Below are 21,687 nucleotides of genomic sequence, written 5' to 3'. Positions count from 1 at the left end.
TGTGACACTAGTTATAGATTCCGATTCTTCACTTCAGGTTTACTGTATCCCTGTGACCTTCTTATTGACGATGAAACACAGAAATTGCATCGGAATTAAATACAAATGGCACAATGCCGACTTAAGTACAAGAAAACTGACTCTTCTTACTGACTATGCTTTGAACCATTCCTGTGACACTTGCTATAGATTCAGATGCTTCAGATTTACTGTATCCGTCTGACCTTCTTATTGACGATGAAACACAGATATTGATTTGGAATTAAATACAAAAGGCACAATGTCGACTCAAGTACAAGAAGACTGGCTCTTCTTACTGTCTTTGTATTGAACCTTTCCTGTGAGACTGGTTTTAGATTCCGATGCTTCACCTCAGGTTTACTGTATCATGTGGACCTTCTTATTGACGACGGAAAGCAGAAATTGCATCGGAATTGAATACAAAAGGCACAATGCCGACTTAAGTACAAGAAAACTGACACATCTTACTGTCTATGATTTGAAGCATTCCTGTGACACTAGTTACAGATTCAGATGCTGCACTTCAGGTATACTGTATCCAGCAGACTTTCTTATTGATGATGAAGCACTGAAATTGCATCGGAGTTAAATACAAAAGGCACAATTCCGACTTAAGTACAAGAAGACTGACTCTTCTTACTGTCTATGTTTTGAACCATTCCTGTGACACTAGTTATAGATTCCGATGCTTTACCTCAGTTTTACTGTATCCCTCTGACCTTCTTATTGACGATGAAACACAGAAATTGCATTGGAATTAAATACAAAAGGCACATTGCCGACATAAGTACAAGAGGACTGACACTCTAACTTTCTATGAATTGAACCTCTCCTGTGAGTCCAGTTTTAGATTCCGATGCTTCACTTCGGTTTTACTGTATCCCTTGGACCTTCTTATTGACGATGAAACAGTGAAATTGCATCAGAATTTAATAAAAAAAGGCACAATGCCGACTTAAGTACAAACGGACTGACACTCTAACTTTCAATGATATGGACCTCTCCTGTGAGTCCAGTTCTAGTTTCCAATGCTTCACTTCAGGTGTACTGTATCCCTTGGACTTTCTTAGTGCCGACGAAACACAGAAATTGCATCCGAATTTAATACAAAGGGCACAATGCCGACTAATGTACAAGAGGACTGACACTCTAACTTTCTATGATTTGAACCTGTCCTGGAAGTCCAGTTTTGGATTCCAATGCTTCACTTCAGGTTTAGTGTATCCCTTGGACATTCTTATTGACGATGAAACACAGAAATTCCGTTTGAATTTAATACAAAAGGCACAATGCCGACTAATGGACAAGAGGCCTGACACTTTAACTTTCTATGATTTGAACCTCTCCTCTGAGTCCATTTTTAGATTCCGATGCTTCACTTCAGGTTTGCTGTATCCCTTGGACCTTCTTATTGACGATGAAACACAGAAATTGCATCCGAATATAATACAAAAGGCACAATGCCGAATTAAGTACAAGAGGACTGACACTCTTTCGTTCTATGATTTGAACCTCTCCTGTGAGTCCAGTTTTAGCTTTCGATGCTTCACTTAGGGTTTACTGTATCCCTTGGACCTTCTTATTGACGATGAAACACAGAAATTACATTCGAATTAAATACAAAAGGCACAATGGCGACTTACGTACAAGAGGACTGACACTATGATTTTCTATGATTTGAACCTCTCCTGTGAGTCCAGTTTTCGATTCCGATGCTTCACTTCAGGTTTACTGTATCACTTGGACCTTCTTATTGACGATGAAACACAGAAATTGCATTCGACTTTAATACAAAAGGCACAATGCCGACTCCAGTACAAGACGACTTACACTCTAACTATCTATGATTTGAACCTCTCCTGTGAGTTTAGTTTTAGATTCCGATGCTTCATTTCAGCTTTACTGTGTCGCTTGGACCTTCTTATTGACGATGAAACACAGAAATTGCATCCTAATTAAATTCAAAAAGCTCGATGACGACTTAAGTACAAGAGGACTGACACTCTAACTTTCTATAATTAAACCTCTCCTGTGGGTCCATTTTTGGATTCCGATGCTTCACTTCAGGTTTACTGTATCCCTTGGACCTTCTTATTGACGATGAAACACAGACATTGCATTCGAATTTAATACAAAAGGCACAATGCCGACTTAAGTACAAGAGTACTGACACTCTAACTTTCTATGATTTGAACCTCTCCTGTGAGTCCAGTTTTAGATTCCGATGCTTCACTTCAGGTTTACTGTATACCTTGGACCTTCTTATTGACGATGAAACACAGAAATTGCATCGGAATTAAATACAAAAGGCACAATGCCGACTCTAGTACAAGAGGACTGACACTCTAACTTTCTACGATATGAAACTCTCCTGTGAGTCCAGTTTTAGATTCCGATGCTTCACTTCAGCTTTACTGTATCCCTTGGACCTTCTTATTGACGATGAAACACAGAAATTCCATCTGAATTTAATACAAAAGGCACAATGCCGACTTAATTACAAGAGGACTGTCACTCTAACTTTCTATGATCTGAACCTCTCCTGTGAGTCCAGTTTTAGATTTCGATGCTTCACTTCAGGTTTACTGTATACCTTGCACCTTCTTGTTGACGATGAAACACAGAAATTGCATCCGAATTTAATACAAAATTCACAATGCCGACTTAAGTACAAAAGGACTGACACTCCAACTTTCTATGATTTGACCCTCTCCTGTGAATCTAATTTTAGATTCCGATGCTTCACTTCAGGTTTACTGTATACCTCGGACCTTCTTATTGACGATGAAACACAGAAATTGCATCCGAATTTAATACAAAAGGCACAATGCCGACTTAAGTACAAGAGGACTGACAGTCGAACTTTCTATGAATTGAACCTCTCCTGTGAGTCCAGTTTAAGATTCCGATGCTTCATTTCAGGTTTACTGTATACTTTGGACCTTCGTATTGACGATGAAACACAGACATTGCATCGGAATTAAATACAAAAGGCACAATGCCGACTCAAGTACAAGAGGACTGACACTCTACCTTTCTATGATTTGAACCTCTCCTGTGAGTTCAGTTTTAGATTCCGATGCTTCTCTTCAGGTTTACTGTGTACCTTGGACCTTCTTATTGACGATGAAACACAGAGTTTGCATCCGAATTTAATACAAAAGGCACAATGCCGACTAAAGTACAAGAATACTAAGACTCTCACTTTCTATGATTTGAACCTCTCCTGTGAGTCCAGTTTTAGATTCCGATGCTTCACTTCAGGTTCACTGTATCTCTTGAACCTTCTTATTGACGATGAAACACAGAAATTGCATCGGAGTTAAATTCAAAAGGCACAATGCCGATTTAAGTAAAAGAGGACTGACACTCTCACTTTGTATGATTTGAACCTCTCCTGTGAGTCCAGTTTTAGATCCCGATGTTTCACTTCAGGTTTACTGTATCCCTTGGACCTTCTTATTGTTGATGGAACACAGCAATTGCATCGGAATTAAATTCAAAAGTCACAATGCCGACTTAAGTACAAGAGGACTGACACTCTAACTTTCTATGATTTGAACCTGTCCTGTGAGTCCAGTTTTAGGTTCCGATGCTTCGCTTCAGGTTTTCAGTATACCTTGGACCTTCTTATTGACGATGAAACACAGAGTTTGCATCCGAATTTAATACAAAAGGCACAATGCCGACTAAAGTACAAGAATACTAAGACTCTCACTTTCTATGATTTGAACCTCTCCTGTGAGTCCAGTTTTAGATTCCGATGCTTCACTTCAGGTTTACTGTATACCTAGCATCTTCTCATGAACGATGAAACACAGAAATTGCATCGGAATTTAATACAAAAGGCACAATGCCTACTTAAGTAAAAGAGGACTGACACTCTAAATTTCTATGATTTGAACCTCTCCTGTGAGTCCTGTTTTAGATTCCGATGCTTCACCTGAGGTTTACTGTATCCCTTGGTCCTTCTTATTGACGATGAAACTCAGAAATTGCATCGGAGTTAAATTCAAAAGGCACAATGCCGATTTAAGTAAAAGAGGACTGACACTCTAACTTTCTATGATTTGTGCCTCTCCTATGAGTCCAGTTTCAGATTCCGATGCTTCACTTCATGTTTACTGTATTCCTTGGACCTTCTTATTGACGATGAAACACAGAAATTGCATCCGAATTTAATACAAATGGCACAATGCCGACTTAAGTACAAGAGGACTGACACTCTCACTTTCTATGATTTGAACCTCTCCTATGAGTCCAGTTTTAGATTCCGATGCTCACTTCATGTTTACTGTATTCCTTGGACCTTCTTATTGACGATGAAACACAGAAATTGCATCCGAATTTAATACAAATGGCACAATGCCGACTTAAGTACAAGAGGACTGACACTCTCACTTTCTATGATTTGAACCTCTCATGTGAGTCCAGTTTTGGATTCCGATGCTTCACTTCAGGTTTACTGTATACCTAGCACCTTCTCATGGACGATGAAACACAGAAATTGCATCGGAATTTAATACAAAAGGCACAATGCCTACTTAAGTAAAAGAGGACTGACACTCTAAATTTCTATGATTTGAACCTCTCCTGTGAGTCCTGTTTTAGATTCCGATGCTTCACTTCAGGTTTACTGTATCCCTTGGTCCTTCTTATTGACGATGAAACACAGAAATTGCATCCGAATTTAATACAAAAGGCACAATGCCGACTCAAGTACAAGAGGACTGACACTAACTGTCTATGATTCGAATCACTCCTGTGAGTCCAGTTTTAGATTCCGATGGTTCACTTCAGGTTTACTGTATCCCTTGGTTCTTCTTATTGACGATGAAACACAGAAATTCCATCGGAATTAAATTCAAAAGGCACTGTGGGGCGGAGGATGAGTTTTTGTCTGGATTAATTAAATCTGCTGTATAAATGATTGCATGTTCAATTAGTTTCTGGCTTTTAGAATGTTGTTAATGCTGTCTTTGCCGTTCTCAACACTGGCTCTCTATTTACTTTTTAGCTCCCAGAAAGTGATTTAACAAAACGTGGAGCCAGTAATTAGAGATCCTAGTGCCCACTTTATTTGAGATACCTTTATAGCTGCAGTTTATAGCTCTGAGGAATTAGGAGATTGTCCGGGATTTCTAATCAAAAACGGTTTTCCAAAATAGTTGAGTATATTCTGAAATTTACTGATAAAAAAAACCACAAGTATCCCTACAACCTAGCTAACAGAGCAGTTCAGAGTCTAATGCGCTGATGCAACTATAAATGTCCGAATTAAATGTTAAAAAAAATGCTCGCCATAATTTGATGAAAATATTTCATCAAACGCCACGCTAAATATTTGGTAGAATGTCTGTCTCACGACGGCACGTGAAAATACGACAATACGCAAACTGAAGCTAGATAATGAAAATCATTCCAGAATTAACACTTCACATAAAATGTTTTCATGGTTCCGCGTATCTCTAGTAACTTAATACGGCACCCGAGGCTGTTTGTAGCAGATACACTGATGCGACGCGACTACCGACACTGATGGCGTGTCATTCAGCGTCTGGAGAGAACTGGGGCCTTCCTTCCTCGCGCAGCGTCCTTATATATAAACCCGCGGTGCGGACGGCGAAGGGAACGCCTGATCTTTTAGGCTCTCTCGACTAGCCGCTGGGCTAGTAACGCACCACTTCAAGTTACATAATAATTTATAGCTTCTTTTGCTGATGGCCGAAGAAGCTCTTAATTTAAACGTGCATTCAGCACGCAGGTAAGTATTGATAAAAAATTTTGACGTGGCTTGGTTAAATATTTTGGGCGAGAGAATTAATTAAATTACACTGCACGCAGCAGATGAGCTCTGAACTGTCCCTTTTTAGATCCGCTATCGCTATAATTTCATAGGTATTCAAAAGAAACTTTTCACATCTTCATAGTCATAGCGGACCTCCAACCTATTTAAATCTAAACATCCTAGCCTTATTTACTAGCCTACTTAATCTATCTTGCTTCCTTCAGTTTTGAGATGAAAATCAGAAAATCATGAATTTCCACTAAAGTCTTAATATGTTAAATCCAAAGTACTATTTTTATTAAATCATTATGAAAGATGAATCTAAATATAAATTTTGAAGTCTCTAGCTCTTTTCTGTTGCGCCAATGATTTTTTCAGAAAAACGTCCAAATTTCGAAAATGGCTGAAGTTATATAACTGATATTTAACACACATTAATGTAGTATTACTCCTGACATGCTAGAAAAGTTTTAGGTCATTTGCTTGATTTTTAAGTAATTGCGCAACATTTATGACGTCAGAGCTAGTTACAGCAGACTGGCTGGCACATAATGGAAACTGATGTGAATTTACAACAGCGTGAGTAGGCTGCTTCCCTACATCACCCTCTACTTAAATTTTTTGTTTATGAATGTTAATGAATGAAAAAAAAAATTAATTACAAAAGGGAAGCAAGAGTACAGTTTAACTCCCTATGAAAAATAAAAATTGAAATATAAACCTGTAGAAACATTAAAGAAAACTGATCCCCTACATTAATTATTTAAATTGTGGGCATGTTTACTGCCTTTCAAACAATGTCATTACTCAAAATTTTAAGCAAAGTCAATGAAATATTTTGGCATACATATTGCCTTAGACAAACAAACATATACAAATTGAAAAATTGTGAAAATCTTAGATCCATTAAATACATTAAATACATTTTTACATACACAAATGCAAAGAAATAAGTTATTTAAGATACATAAACAGATTATTATTTCTTAGCAGTCTTTTCTAAACCTGAAAGAAAAGTTCACAAATACTTTTTACACACGTGGTTGTAGCCGCTTTGGCTGGCGTCCTACACTTCCATTCACAAGGGTAGTGGAGGGGAAGTTGCTATGGTGTGCGTCCTTCACGTTCTCTCTAAATTACATGGGGGAAAGGGGGAGGGGTCACTGTGAGTTGTGTCCAAGTCACTCCACGCTTTCACGCAGCTACCAGGCTGCCATTATCTGGTTTGTCCTGTAGAACAATCAAAAAGAGTGCCTCAGACTCTGTTCACTTAATATCTAAGGGTGGGTCACAATGAAATGGGGATATATACATTTTATCCTTCAGTATGTTACTGGAACAAAGTTAACAGAATTTTTTTCAATTCTACTCTTACGGTTACTTAACTGTCATAAAATCGTTAAACATATGGCTTAAAACGCCGTCAATGACGTACTTGAGAAAATTTATGCTCAAGGCATACAATCATAAATCATATTTAATCTGAATTTATTATTTCTGGGCCGGAACACTGAACCAATGCTCGGTACATTCCTGACAAATCTGCATTTTATTTACTTAACTGACTCATCTTTGATTATTTTATTCTTAGAGATAGTATGAGTATGATTAGTGGTTGATTTCTTAGCTTCTTTGTGCATGTGAGTAACTTGTGGTAATAGTACAGTTGTGAGTGTTCAAAACACACTACGTTTCGTTGACTACTAAATCCACTTATTGGTCCTCTGCTGTTGTCAGTTCCACATCTGCAATTAGGTACTTACTTACTTTGAAGTGTATTTATGCTGAGCTAAAATAATGTTTCACGTCTGTCAGTATGTTATTTATTTATTTTGCTAGTGTATGTACTTATTTAACACTCACTCTATTAATATTTAAAGCATAGGATAGCACATTTATTTCATATCTTTAGTGAATTGCAGCTGATCAGTTTGCTCACGTGGCAATCCATTTCCACTCGATCGGACGCTGAAACCTCAGGTAGTCTCTCTCAGACCTACCACTAACTTTAGTGTATTGCAGCTGATCAGTTTGCTCACGTGGCAATCCATTTCCACTCGATCGGACGCTGAAACCTCAGGTAGTCTCTCTCAGACCTACCACTAAAGTGCATCAAGTAATTATGGACGAGCGTAATGCTAAATTCCTTAAACCTATAGGACACCATGAGCTGCTCTGTCTCATTTAACATAAGGGTACCTATGGTCGCATTCACGCCTCCAACTCATAACCTCAATACGTGTGGGTGTATCCTGTCACACACTACACTAAAATAATGGCCAGCTCCAACCTTATAAATACTTCAGGGACGTGTCCTTCACGTCTCAACCACAAACACTGCTCAATTCTATTACACTGCCTTTCCTTGCTACACCAGGTGAGTTTAATCTTACAATTTATCTGCATATTTTTCCTAACACTAAGCAATCTCTTTTACTATTTCTTAATTAGCTCTAATGCATACACTAGGTTTCACTACCACTTCAGATCCTGCTTGTACATGAATTCATATATCTTTTTAAATTAGTGTTGGTGAACCATTTCCAATAAAATAACACTTTTTACTTACTATATTACCAGGGTTCTATACATACTTGTTACTCAAATACATTTGTATCTTCATTACGTCATACTTCTCTATTGTTTGTCACTATTAGGTCTGTCACATTAGGTATTTTTTATTTAATCGGTAGATAGAATGGTTACATAACTCATGGCTTGATAGCCATGACAGAAAATTTTCATGTATGAAAGAAGAGGTCGAAATTTTTGTGGATAGGAAAGATGAAAAGTGAGTGAGACCTGAAATGGAAGGAAGATCTCACACAGCTGGGACTGCACAGCTGCCACACTGTGTAGAGGTTACAGAACAACCTCCTCCCTACAGCATTCATTGGTTTATTATTGGTTTGATAGTCATAACGGAAAATTTTAATGTATGAAAGAAGAGGTCGAAATTTTTGTGGATAGGAACGATGAAGAATGAGTGAGACCTGAAAGGGAAAGAAGATCTCACACAGCTGGGACTGCACAGCTGCCACACTGTGTAGAGGTTACAGAACAACCTCCTCCCTACAGCATTCATTCATAACCTTTGACCGCGCCACGTCGATCTGAAAATACTTTATGATGCCTTTTTAGAACCTGTCTCAGTTCTTCCCTCTGATTGGCTGAAATCTTATCGATTTCCTGCAATTTAGCTTCTATTTTGTCTAAAATAATTGCTTCTTCTTCTTCTGTGTTCAGCTTACTTGTACTAAGATTAACATCCTCGTCCCAATACCTCCTATTTTTCAGAACTCGTATAGGCAGCTCCCAAGTTTCATGATCAGTTACTACATGTTTATCACTAAAAGGTACTATAATTACTCCGGTTATTGGCAAGACCATTTTTAACTGGCTTCTTTCAAAGTCAACAACACTCTGATATTTTGACAAGAAATCTATGCCAATTAAAACGTCAATACTGAGATTGTTTACAATTAAACATGGATGATCAAGTAAATTACTATTAATGTTAAAGGGCAGCAAAGCTTCTTGCTTTACCGTTTTTGACACCTTGCCAGTAGCACTAATTATTCTGAGTCCTGATACCCTCATTACAGTAAGTTTGTCTTTACCAGGTAATGCATCAAAGAAGGACTGAGATATCGCACTCACCTCACTTCCACTGTCTAAGAGACAACGTACATTGATACCCAACATATTCACTATTATTATAGGGTGGCTTATTCTAGGTTGTACAGGTGGTTCCTCACATTCATCTAGTAGTTCCTTTTGGATATGTCTCCAACTAAAGTGATCGACATCTGTCTTCATTACATTTAGGTTACAGTGTGTAGGGGTTTCCTGAATTACATTTTCAGCTGCCTTTTCCAGTCGGTCTATTAATTTTAAATCGAAACACCGCACGACTTCATTAAATTTAGTTTGCTGAACATGACCCAAATTACTGTAGTCTGAGCGATTCTGCGCCTTCAGACCGGGCATAGCATTAGTTACAGCTAAACCACTTTCACCATTATCGTCGGTTTCCTTCTCAAGTGACAACTGGTCACAGCTACTGGGTTCATCGACCCCAAACAGCCTACCCTCTACATTCCCACTTATCTCCTGTCCGAAATCTATTAGTACATTATCAACATCCTGCACAGGCACTTTAGATAAGAGCACATCATCCTCATCGTAAATATAAGCATGAATTTCTTCTGCTTCTTCACCTAACAATTCAGTATTTTGTAGCTCGTCCCTATCGTTACACTGCTGCGCCTTCTCTTTCTCTTCCCACTTAGAAAGCGTCTCTAACACGGTATCTATGAAATACTGTGAGTGATCTAATATTTCTGTTGTATCCTTAGGTGCTACCGACACTTCATCCACCTGTTCAGTTTGAGTATTCTGATCTGTCTTACCAATTCCCTTAACTACTGGCTTAGGAAAAGTAACCGCCTGGTGAGCGCCAGTGTCCTCATAGACGGGAACTAGTTTTCCTGCCTCGGCCTACTGCTGTTTCCTTTAGTTTCATTATAGTTGACTGGCACAGCATTACTTTCCGTACTGTTGTTTACATGCATATTTCTGTTTGGAACAACATCATTATCCCTTGGACGCCATTGTTGGTTCTGATAATTATTTCCCCAATTCCTACCTCTCTTAGGATTACGAACACCTACTTTTCTGATATTTACATTGCCATTTTGCTCGTTCCTAAAATTACTATTATTGTTATTGGCATTTCGGTTATTACGTGCTTGCTCCTCATTGGCAGTAACACGTTCTACACGTTCCAAATACTCAATGAATCGATCCAGATTGTCTCTATGGGCAGATATAATTCTAGTTTGCCAATACCATGGCAATTTGGCTTCAAGACCCAGTATTATCATTTCAGGTTTTAGCTTTTCGTCCAAATGTGATAAACGTGAAATCCATGACCTAGCAAACTCTTTAATTGATTCCTTGCCTGCATTGAAGCGTTTCCCACTCCAAAATTCTCTCAACACTTCATTTTGCTTATTGCTAGACCAATACTCATTAATAAAAGCTGTTTTAAATTCCGCTAATGTTTTACATTTCAACATAACATCAGCTGACCAACGCATGGCGTCACCTGCTAAATGGCTTTTAACAAACGAGATTTTCTCTCGTTCAGACCAAGTTGGTGGAATCACATCTTCAAAATCGTTCCAGAAATCTAGCAGATGGATATTTTTATCCGGATCGAACCGCAAGAACTGCCGACACCCGATAAAAGCGGCGTTTGCAGCTAAAACTTGTTGTATACTACCATTACCAGAAGTTACTGAAGCTACTTTATTTTCAATGTTAGCAATGTTCGTACTGATATTTTCTACTTTCATTTCAACATTGTCTACTCTTTGTACAATATGAGTAGTGTCAGTTTTGATTGCTTCTACTTCTGCTTGACATATGTTTACTTTTATATTAACATCTTTAAATCTATCTGAGCACAGTTCAGATTCCGCCTCGATCTTTTCTGTTAACTTGTGCTCCAGCTTCGCATCTTCCATTTGGAAGTCTTTGCGAACCTCAGCGACTTCGGATTTTATTGTCTTATACATTACAGAAAATTGTTGAGCAACCTTTTTCTTAATATCCTCATGGTTGTAATCAATTCTATAATTCAAACTGTCTAAATCCTCTTTCAACTTATTGCAACCAGCCTTGAAGTTATCGTCCATTACCTCCAATCGTTTATTAAAATTAGTTTGACTGGCCACAATCCTATTATTTACCTCAATTATATCAGATTTTAATTCAGCATTACTGCTTTTGACCTGTTCACTTATTTCAGACTTTAATTCAGCTGTCATTTGTGCATTACTGGCAGCTATTGCTTTTAATATAACATTTAAATCAACAGCCCCAGCGTCTTTGGGTTGCTCACGAGCTGGCTTTTTATCACACCCAGGTGACGAAAATCTAGCTCCAATACCAGAATCATCAAAACTACATGAAACTTCTGATTGATTAGTCATATCCAATTGCTCCTTCTTAAACTCTACCATCTCTGATGACTGTTTCATTTTTAATTCATCAGAGAAACTATCATCCCATAAATTTACAATTTCTACTTTCCGCTTTACTACTGGGGTCTCTATTATTGAATCATTGCCCCTTCCCACACTACTGTCAGGAGACAATACTTCATTTTTCACTTTGACATTACTACTTTCATGCATATTTACTCTCGAACCGTTGTCTGGATTTACAGTTCCCTCAACAGACATAGGTTCTGATTTAAGTTTAACCTCGGCTTCTTTTGACGGTTCCATCGCCAACAGTCTTTTAGTGCAGGTTAGTAAAATTTTTAACAGCTTTTCACTTAACTTAGTTCCTTCTGCACGACGTATGACGTTGCCGGCTCGGAGTACCAGGATTCCTGATGCGAAGTGGCACGTTGAACTGCAGACGGCTCTCCGACGGCTGTTGTGTGTTTGCGTGGCCCGCAATTGCAGGCTCTGCGCCGGCTGCTCCAGCGGACGACTGCAGTGCGGCGAGACTGACTTCTCGCGATGCCGGCAGCACCGCTAGACTCAGTGCCAGCTCCGTCAATCCAGATGTGTTGTTAATCCAATTGCGTCGTCCACATGCACACGTAACACATTCATTGTTTTATACTCAGTTGCGTGTCGCATTTCACTCGCGAATCCGAATAGTTAAAAATCACTTTCACTTAGTTGATTTGCCGGCCGATGCACCATATGTGGGGCGGCGGATATTTTTGTAAAAATAATTTGCTGCATAAATGCTTACATGTTGAATCTGTTTCTGGCTTTTAGAATGTTGTTAATGCTGTCTTTCGCCGTTCTCAACACTGGCTCTCTATTTACTTTTTAGCTCCCAGAAAGTGATTTAACAAAACGTGGAGCCAGTAATTAGAGATCCTAGTGCCCACTTTATTTGAGATACCATTATAGCTGCAGTTTATAGCTCTGAGGAATTAGGAGATTGTCCGGGATTTCTAATCAAAAACGGTTTTCCAAAACAGTTGAGTATATTCTGAAATTTACTGATAAAAAAAACCACAAGTATCCCTACAACCTAGCTAACAGAGCAGTTCAGAGTCTAATGCGCTGATGCAACTATAAATGTCCGAATTAAATGTTAAAAAAAATGCTCGCCATAATTTGATGAAAATATTTCATCAAACGCCACGCTAAATATTTGGTAGAATGTCTGTCTCACGACGGCACGTGAAAATACGACAATACGCAAACTGAAGCTAGATAATGAAAATCATTCCAGAATTAACACTTCACATAAAATGTTTTCATGGTTCCGCGTATCTCTAGTAACTTAATACGGCACCCGAGGCTGTTTGTAGCAGATACACTGATGCGACGCGACTACCGACACAGATGGCGTGTCATTCAGCGTCTGGAGAGAACTGGGGCCTTCCTTCCTCGCGCAGCGTCCTTATATATAAACCCGCGGTGCGGACGGCGAAGGGAACGCCTGATCTTTTAGGCTCTCTCGACTAGCCGCTGGGCTAGTAACGCACCACTTCAAGTTACATAATAATTTATAGCTTCTTTTGCTGATGGCCGAAGAAGCTCTTAATTTAAACGTGCATTCAGCACGCAGGTAAGTATTGATAATAAAATTTTGACGTGGCTTGGTTAAATATTTTGGGCGAGAGAATTAATTAAATTACACTGCACGCAGCAGATGAGCTCTGAACTGTCCCTTTTTAGATCCGCTATCGCTATAATTTCATAGGTATTCAAAAGAAACTTTTCACATCTTCATAGTCATAGCGGACCTCCAACCTATTTAAATCTAAACATCCTAGCCTTATTTACTAGCCTACTTAATCTATCTTGCATCCTTCAGTTTTGAGATGAAAATCAGAAAATCATGAATTTCCACTAAAGTCTTAATATGTTAAATCCAAAGTACTATTTTTATTAAATCATTATGAAAGATGAATCTAAATATAAATTTTGAAGTCTCTAGCTCTTTTCTGTTGCGCCAATGATTTTTTCAGAAAAACGTCCAAATTTCGAAAATGGCTGAAGTTATATAACTGATATTTAACACACATTAATGTAGTATTACTCCTGACATGCTAGAAAAGTTTTAGGTCATTTGCTTGATTTTTAAGTAATTGCGCAACATTTATGACGTCAGAGCTAGTTACAGCAGACTGGCTGGCACATAATGGAAACTGATGTGAATTTACAACAGCGTGAGTAGGCTGCTTCCATACAGCACAATGCCGACTTAAGTACAAGAGGACTGACACTCTAATTTTCTATGATTTAAACCTCTCCTATGAGTCCAGTTTTAGATTCCGATGTTTCACTTCATGTTTACTGTATCCCTTGGACCTTCTTATTGATGATGAAACACAGAAATTGCATCCGGATTTAATACAAATGGCACAATGCCGACTTAAGTACAAGAGGACTGACACTATCACTTTCTATGATTTGAACCTCTCCTGTGAGTCCAGTTTTAGATTCCGATGCTTCACTTCAGGTTTACTGTATCCCTTGGAACTTCTTATTGACGATGAAACACAGAAATTGCATCTGAATTTAATACAAACGGCACAATACCGACAGAAGTACAAGAGGACTGACACTCTCACTTTCTATGATTTGAACCTCTCCTGTGAGTCCAGTTTTAGATTCCGATGCTTCACTTCAGGTTTACTGTATACCTTGCACCTTCTTATTGACGATGAAACACAGAAATTGCATCCGAATTTAATACAAAAGGCACAATGCCCACTTAAGTACAAGAGGACTGACATTCTTACTTTCTATGATTTGAACCTCTCCTATGAGTCCAGTTTTAGATTCCGATGCTTCACTTCATGTTTACTGTATCCCTTGGACCTTCTTATTGACGATGAAACACAGAAATTGCATCCGAATTTAATACAAATGGCACAATGCCGACTTAAGTACAAGAGGACTGACACTCCCACTTTCTATGATTTGAACCTCTCCTGTGAGTCCAGTTTTAGATTCCGATGCTTCACTTCAGGTTTACTGTATACCTAGCACCTTCTCATGGACGATGAAACACAGAAATTGCATCGGAATTTAATACAAAAGGCACAATGCCGACTTAAGTAAAAGAGGACTGACACTCTAAATTTCTATGATTTGAACCTCTCCTGTGAGTCCTGTTTTAGATTCCGATGCTTCACTTCAGGTTTACTGTATCCCTTGGTCCTTCTTATAGACGATGAAACACAGAAATTGCATCCGAATTTAATACAAAAGGCACAATGCCGGCTTAAGTACAAGAGGACTGCCACTCTACCTATCTATGATTCGAATCACTCCTGTGAGTCAGGTTTACTGTTTCCCTTGAACCTTCTTATTGACGATGAGACACTGAAATTGCATCCGAATTCAATACAAATGCCACAATGCCGAATTAAGTACAAGTGGACTGACACTCTTACTATCTATGATTTGAACCTCTCCTGTGAGACCAGTTTTAGATTCGGATGCTTCACTTCAGGATTACTGTTTTTCTTGGACCTTCTTATTGACGATGAAGCACAGAAACTGCATCGGAATTAAATTCAAAAGGCACAATGCCGACTTAAGTAAAAGAGGACTGACACTCTCACTTTCTATGATTTGAACCTCTCCTGTGAGTCCTGTTTTAGATTCCAATGTTTCACTTCAGGTTTACTGTATCCCTTGGACCTTCTTATTGACGATGAAACACAGAAATTGCATCGGAATTAAATTCAAAAGGCACAATGCCGACTTAAGTACAAGAGGAATGACACTCTTACTTTCTATGATTTGAACCTCTCCTGTGAGTCCAGTTTTAGATTCCGATGCTTCACTTCAGGTTTACAGTATCCCTTGGACCTTCTTATTGACGATGAAACACAGAGTTTGCATCCGAATTTAATACAAAAGGCACAATGCCGACTAAAGTACAAGAGGACTAAGACTCTCACTTTCTATGATTTGAACCTCTCCTGTGAGTCCAGTTTTAGATTCCGATTCTTCACTTCAGGTTTACTGTATCCCTTGGAACTTCTTATTGACGATGAAACACAGAAATTGCATCTGAATTTAATACAAACGGCACAATACCGACTTAAGTACAAGAGGACAGACACTCTCACTTTCTAAAATTTGAACCTCTCATGTAAGTCCAGTTTTAGGTTCCGATGCTTCACTTCAGGTTTACTGTATCCCTTGGACCTTCTTATTGACGATGAAACACAGAAATTGCATCGGAATTAAATTCAAAAAGCAAAATGCCGACTAAAGTAAAAGAGGACTGACACTCTCAATTTCTATGATTTGAACCTTTCCTGTGAGTCCAGTTTTAGATTCCGAAGCTTCACTTCAGGTTTACTGTATACCTTGCACCTTCTTATTGACGATGAAACACAGAAATTGCATCCGAATTTAATACAAAAGGCACAATGCCCACTTAAGTACAAGAGGACTGACACTCTCACTTTCTATGATTTGAACCTCTCCTGTGAGTCCAGTTTTAGATTCCGATGCTTCACTTCAGGTTTACTGTATCTTTTGGACCAACTTATTGACGATGAAACACAGAAATTGCATCGGAATTAAATACAAATGGCACAATGCCGACATAAGTACAAGACGACTGACACTAATTTTCTATGATTTGAACCTCTCCTGTGAGTCCAGTTATAGATTCCGATGCTTCACTTCAGGTTTACTGTATACATTTCACCATCTTATTGATGATGAAACACAGAAATTGCATCCGAATTTAATACAAAAGGCACAATGCCGACTACAGTTCAAGAGGACTAATACTCTCACTTTCTATGATTTGAACCTCTCCTGTGAGTCCAGTTTTAGATTCCGATCCTTCACTTACGGTTTGCTGTATTCCTTGGACCTTCTTATTGACGATGTAACACAGAAATTGCATCAGAATTTAATACAAATTGCACAATGCCGACTTCAGTACAAGAGGACTGACACTCTCACTTTCTAAAATTTGAACCTCTCATGTGAGTCCAGTTTTAGATTCCGATGCTTCACTTCAGGTTTTCTGTATCCCTTGGACCTTCTTATTGACGATGAAACACAGAAATTGCATCGGAATTAAATTCAAAAAGCAAAATGCCGACTAAAGTAAAAGGGGACTGACACTCTCACTTTCTATGATTTGAAGCTCTCCTGTGAGTCCAGTTTTAGATTCCGATGCTTCACTTCAGGTTTACTGTATCCCTTGGATCTTCTTATTGACGATGAAACTCAGAAATTATATCGGAATTAAATTCAAAAGGCACAATGCCGACTTAAGTACAAGAGGACTGAAACTCTAATTTTCTATGATTTGAACCTCTCCTGTGAGTCCAGTTTTAGATTCCGATGCTTCACTTCAGGTTTACTCTATCACTTGGACCTACTTATTGACGATGAAACACAGTAATTGCATCTGAATTTAATACAAAAGGCACAATACCGACTTAAGTACAAGAGGAATGACACTCTAAATTTCCATGATTTGAACCCCTCCTGTGAGTCCAGTTTTAGATTCCGATGCTTCACTTCAGGTTTACTGTATCCCTTGGACCTTATTATTGACGAAAAAACACAGAAAATGCTTCGTAATTAAATTCAAAAGGCACAATGCCGACTTAAGTACAAGAGCAGTGACACTCTAACTTCCTATGATTTGAATATCTCCTGTGAGTCCAGTTTTAGATTCCGACGCTTCACTTCACGTTTACTGTATCCGCTGGACCTTCTGATTGACGATGAAACACAGAAATTGCATCCGAGTTTAATACAAATGGCACAATGCCGACTTAAGTTCAAGATGACTGACACTCTCACTTTCTATGATTTGAACCTCTCCTGTGAGTCCAGTTTTAGATTCCGATGTTTCACTTCAGGTTTAATGTATACCTTGCTCCTTCTTATTGACGATGAAACACAGAAACTGCATCGGAATTTAATACAAATGGCACAATGCCGACTTAAGTAAAAGAGGATTCACACTATAAGTTTAGATGATTTGAACCTCTCCTTTGAGTCCAATTTTAGATTCCGATGTTTCACTTCAGATTTACTGTATCCCTTGGACCTTCGTATTGACGATGAAACACAGAAATTGCATCCGAATTTAATAAGAATGGCATAATGCCGACTTAATTATAAGAGGACCGACACTCTCCCTTTCTATGATTTGAACCTCTAATGTGAGTCCAGTTTTAGATTCCGATCCTTCACTTCAGGTTTACTGTATCCCTTGGACCTTCTTATTGACGATGAAACACAGAAATTGCATCCGAATGTAATTCAAAAGGCACAATGCCGACTTAAGTAAAAGAGGACTGATACTCTAACATTCTATGATTTGAACCTCTCCTGTGAGTCTAGTTTCAGATTTCGATGCTTCACTTAAGGTTTACTGTATCCTTTGGACCATCTTATTGACGATGAAACACAGAAATTGCCTCCAAATTTAATACAAATGCACAATACCGACATAAGTACAAGAGGAGCGACACTCTAACTTTCTATGATTTGAATCTCTCCTGTGATTCCAGTTTTAGATTCCGATGCTTCACTTCAGGTTTAGTGTATCCCTTGGACCTTCTTATTGACGATGAAACACACAAATTGCATCCGAATTTAATACAAATGGCACAATGCCGACTTAAGTACAAGAGGACTGACACTCTCGTTTTCTATGATTTGAACCCCTCCTTTGAGTCCAGTTTTAGATTCCGATGCTTCACTTCAGGTTCACTGTATCCCTTGGACCTTCTTATTGACGATGAAACACAGAAATTGCATCGGAATTAAATTCAAAAAGCACAATGCCGACTTAAGTAAAAGAGGACTGACACTCTCACTTTCTATGCTTTGAACCCTAATGTGAGTCCAGTTATAGATTCCGATGCTTCACTTCAGGTTTACTCTATCCCTTGGACCATCTTATTGACGATGAAACACAGAAATTGCAATGGAATTTAATACAAAAGGCACAATGCCGACTTAAGTACAAGAGGACTGACACTCTAACTTTCAATGATTTGAACCCCTACTGTGAGTCCAGTTTTAGATTCCGAAGCTTCACTTCTGGTTTACTGTATCCCTTGGATCTTCTTATTGACGATGAAACACAGAAATTGCATCCGAATTTAATACAAAAGGCACAATACCGACTTAAATACAAGAGGAATGACACTCTAACTTTCTATGATTTGAAACTCTCCTGTGAGTCCAGTTTTAGATTCCGATGCTTCACTTCAGGTTTACTTTTTGCCTTGGACTTTCATATTGACGATGAAACAAAGAAATTGCATCCGAATTTAATACAAATGGCTCAATGCCGACTTAAGTACAAGAGGACTGAAACTCTCACTTTCTATGGTTTGAACCTCTCCTGTGAGTCCAGTTTTAGATTCCGATGCTTCACTTCAGGTTTAATGTATACCTTGCACCTTCTTATATACGATGAAACACAGAAATTGCATCGGAATTAAATTCTAAAGGCACAATGCCGACTTAAGTAAAGGAGGACTGACACTCTCACCTTCTATGATTTGAACCTCTCCTGTGAGTCCAGTTTTAGATTCCGATGCTTCACTTCAGGTTTGCAGTATCCCTTGGATCTTCATATTGGCGATGAAACACAGAGTTTGCATCCGAATTTAATACAAAATGCAAATTGCCAACTTAAGTACTAGAGGGTTGACACTCTAAAACTGGACTCACAGGAGAGGTTCAAATCATAGAAAGTTAGATTCCGATGCTTCACTTCAGGTTTACTGTATATCTTGGACCATCTTATTGACGATGAAACACAGAAATTGCATCCGAATTGAATACAAAAGGCACAATGGCGACTTACGTAAAAGAGGAATGCCACTCTCACTTTCTATGATTTGATTCTCTAATGTGAGTCCAGTTTTAGATTCCGATGCTTCACTTCAGGTTTAGTGTATCCCTTGGAATTTTTTATTGACGATTGAACACAGAAATTGCATCGGAATAAAATTCAAAAGGCACAATGCCGACTTAAGTACAAGAGGACTGACACTCTAACCTTCTATGATTTGAACCTCTCCTGTGAGTCCAGTTTTAGATTCCGATGCTTCACTTCAGGTTTACTGTATCCCTCGGACCTTCTGATTGTCGATGAAACACAGAAATTGCATCCGAATTTAATACAAAAGGCACAATGCCAACTGAAGTACAAGAGGACTAAGACTCTCACTTTCTATGATTTGAACCTCTCCTGTGAGTCCAGTTTTAGATTTCGATGTTTCACTTCAGGTTTACTGTATCCCTTGGACCTTCTTATTGACGATGAAACACAGAAATTGCATCCGAATTTGATACAAATGGCACAATGCCGACTTAAGTAAAAGAGGACTGACACTTTCACTTTCTATGATTTGAACCTCTCCTGTGAGTCCAGTTTTCGATTCCGATGCTTCACTTCAGGTTTACTGTATACCTAGCACCTTCTTATTGACGATGAAGCACAGAAATTGCATCGGAATTTAATACAAAAGGCACAATGCCGACTTAAGTGAAGGAGGACTGACACTCTATATTTCTATGATTTGAACCTCTCCTGTGAGTCCTGTTTTAGATTCCGATGCTTCACTTCAGGTTTACTGTATCCCTTGGACCTTCGTATTGACGATGAAACACACAATTTGCATCCGAATGTAATACAATAGGCACAATGCCGACTTAAGTACAAGAGGCCTGACACTCTAACATTCTATGATTTGAACCTCTCCTGTGAGTCCAGTTTTAGATTCCTATGCTTCACTTACGGTTTACTGTATCCCTTGGACCTTCTAATTGACGATGAAACACAGATATTGCATCCGAATTTAATACAAATGGCACAATGCCAACTTAAGTACAAGAGAACTGACACTCTCACTTTCAATGATTTGAACCTGTCCTTTGAGTCCAGTTTTAGATTCCGATTCTTCACTTTAGGTTTACTGTATACCCTGCACCTTCTTGTTAACGATGGAACACAGAAATTTTATCGGAATTAATTTCAAAACGCACAATACCGACTTAAGTACAAGAGGAATGACACTCTAACTTTCTATGATTTGAACCTCTCCTGTGAGTCCAGTTTTAGATTCCTATGCTTCACTTACGGTTTACTGTATCCCTTGGACCTTCTTATTGACGATGAAACACAGAAATTGCATCCGAATTTGATACAAATGGCACAATGCCGACTTAAGTAAAAGAGGACTGACACTCTAACTGTCTATGATTTGAACCTCTCCTGTGAGTCCAGTTTTAGATTCCAATGCTTCACGTCAGGTTTACTGTATCCCTTGGACGTTCTTATTGACAATGAAACACAGAAATTGCATTCGAATTTAATACCAAAGGCACAATACCGACTTAAGTACAAGAGGAGTGACACTCTAACTCTCTATGATTTGAACCTCTCCTGTGAGTCCAGTTTTAGATTCTGATGCTTCACTTCAGGTTTACTGTATCCCTTGGAACTTCTTATTGACGATGAAACACAGAATTTGCATCCGAATTTAATACAAAATGCACAATGACGACTTAAGTAAAAGAGGACTGACACTCTCACTTTCTATGATTTGAACCTCTCCTCTGAGTCCAGTTTTAGATTCCGATGCTTAACTTCGGGTATACTGTATACCTTGTACCTTCTTATTGACGATGAAACACAGAAATTGCATCCGAATTTAATACAAAAGGCACAATGCCGACTTAAGTACAAGAGGACTGACACTCTCACTTTCTATGATTCGAACCTCTACTGTGAGTCCAGTTTTAGATTCCGATGCTTCACTTCAGGTTTACTATACCCCTTGGACCTTCTTATTGACGATGAAACACAGAGTTTGC

The sequence above is a fragment of the Schistocerca piceifrons genome, chromosome 2 (genome assembly GCF_021461385.2).
Source record: "Schistocerca piceifrons isolate TAMUIC-IGC-003096 chromosome 2, iqSchPice1.1, whole genome shotgun sequence".
NCBI classification, from domain to species: domain Eukaryota; kingdom Metazoa; phylum Arthropoda; class Insecta; order Orthoptera; family Acrididae; genus Schistocerca; species Schistocerca piceifrons.
Note: the sequence above shows the minus strand (reverse complement) of the source record.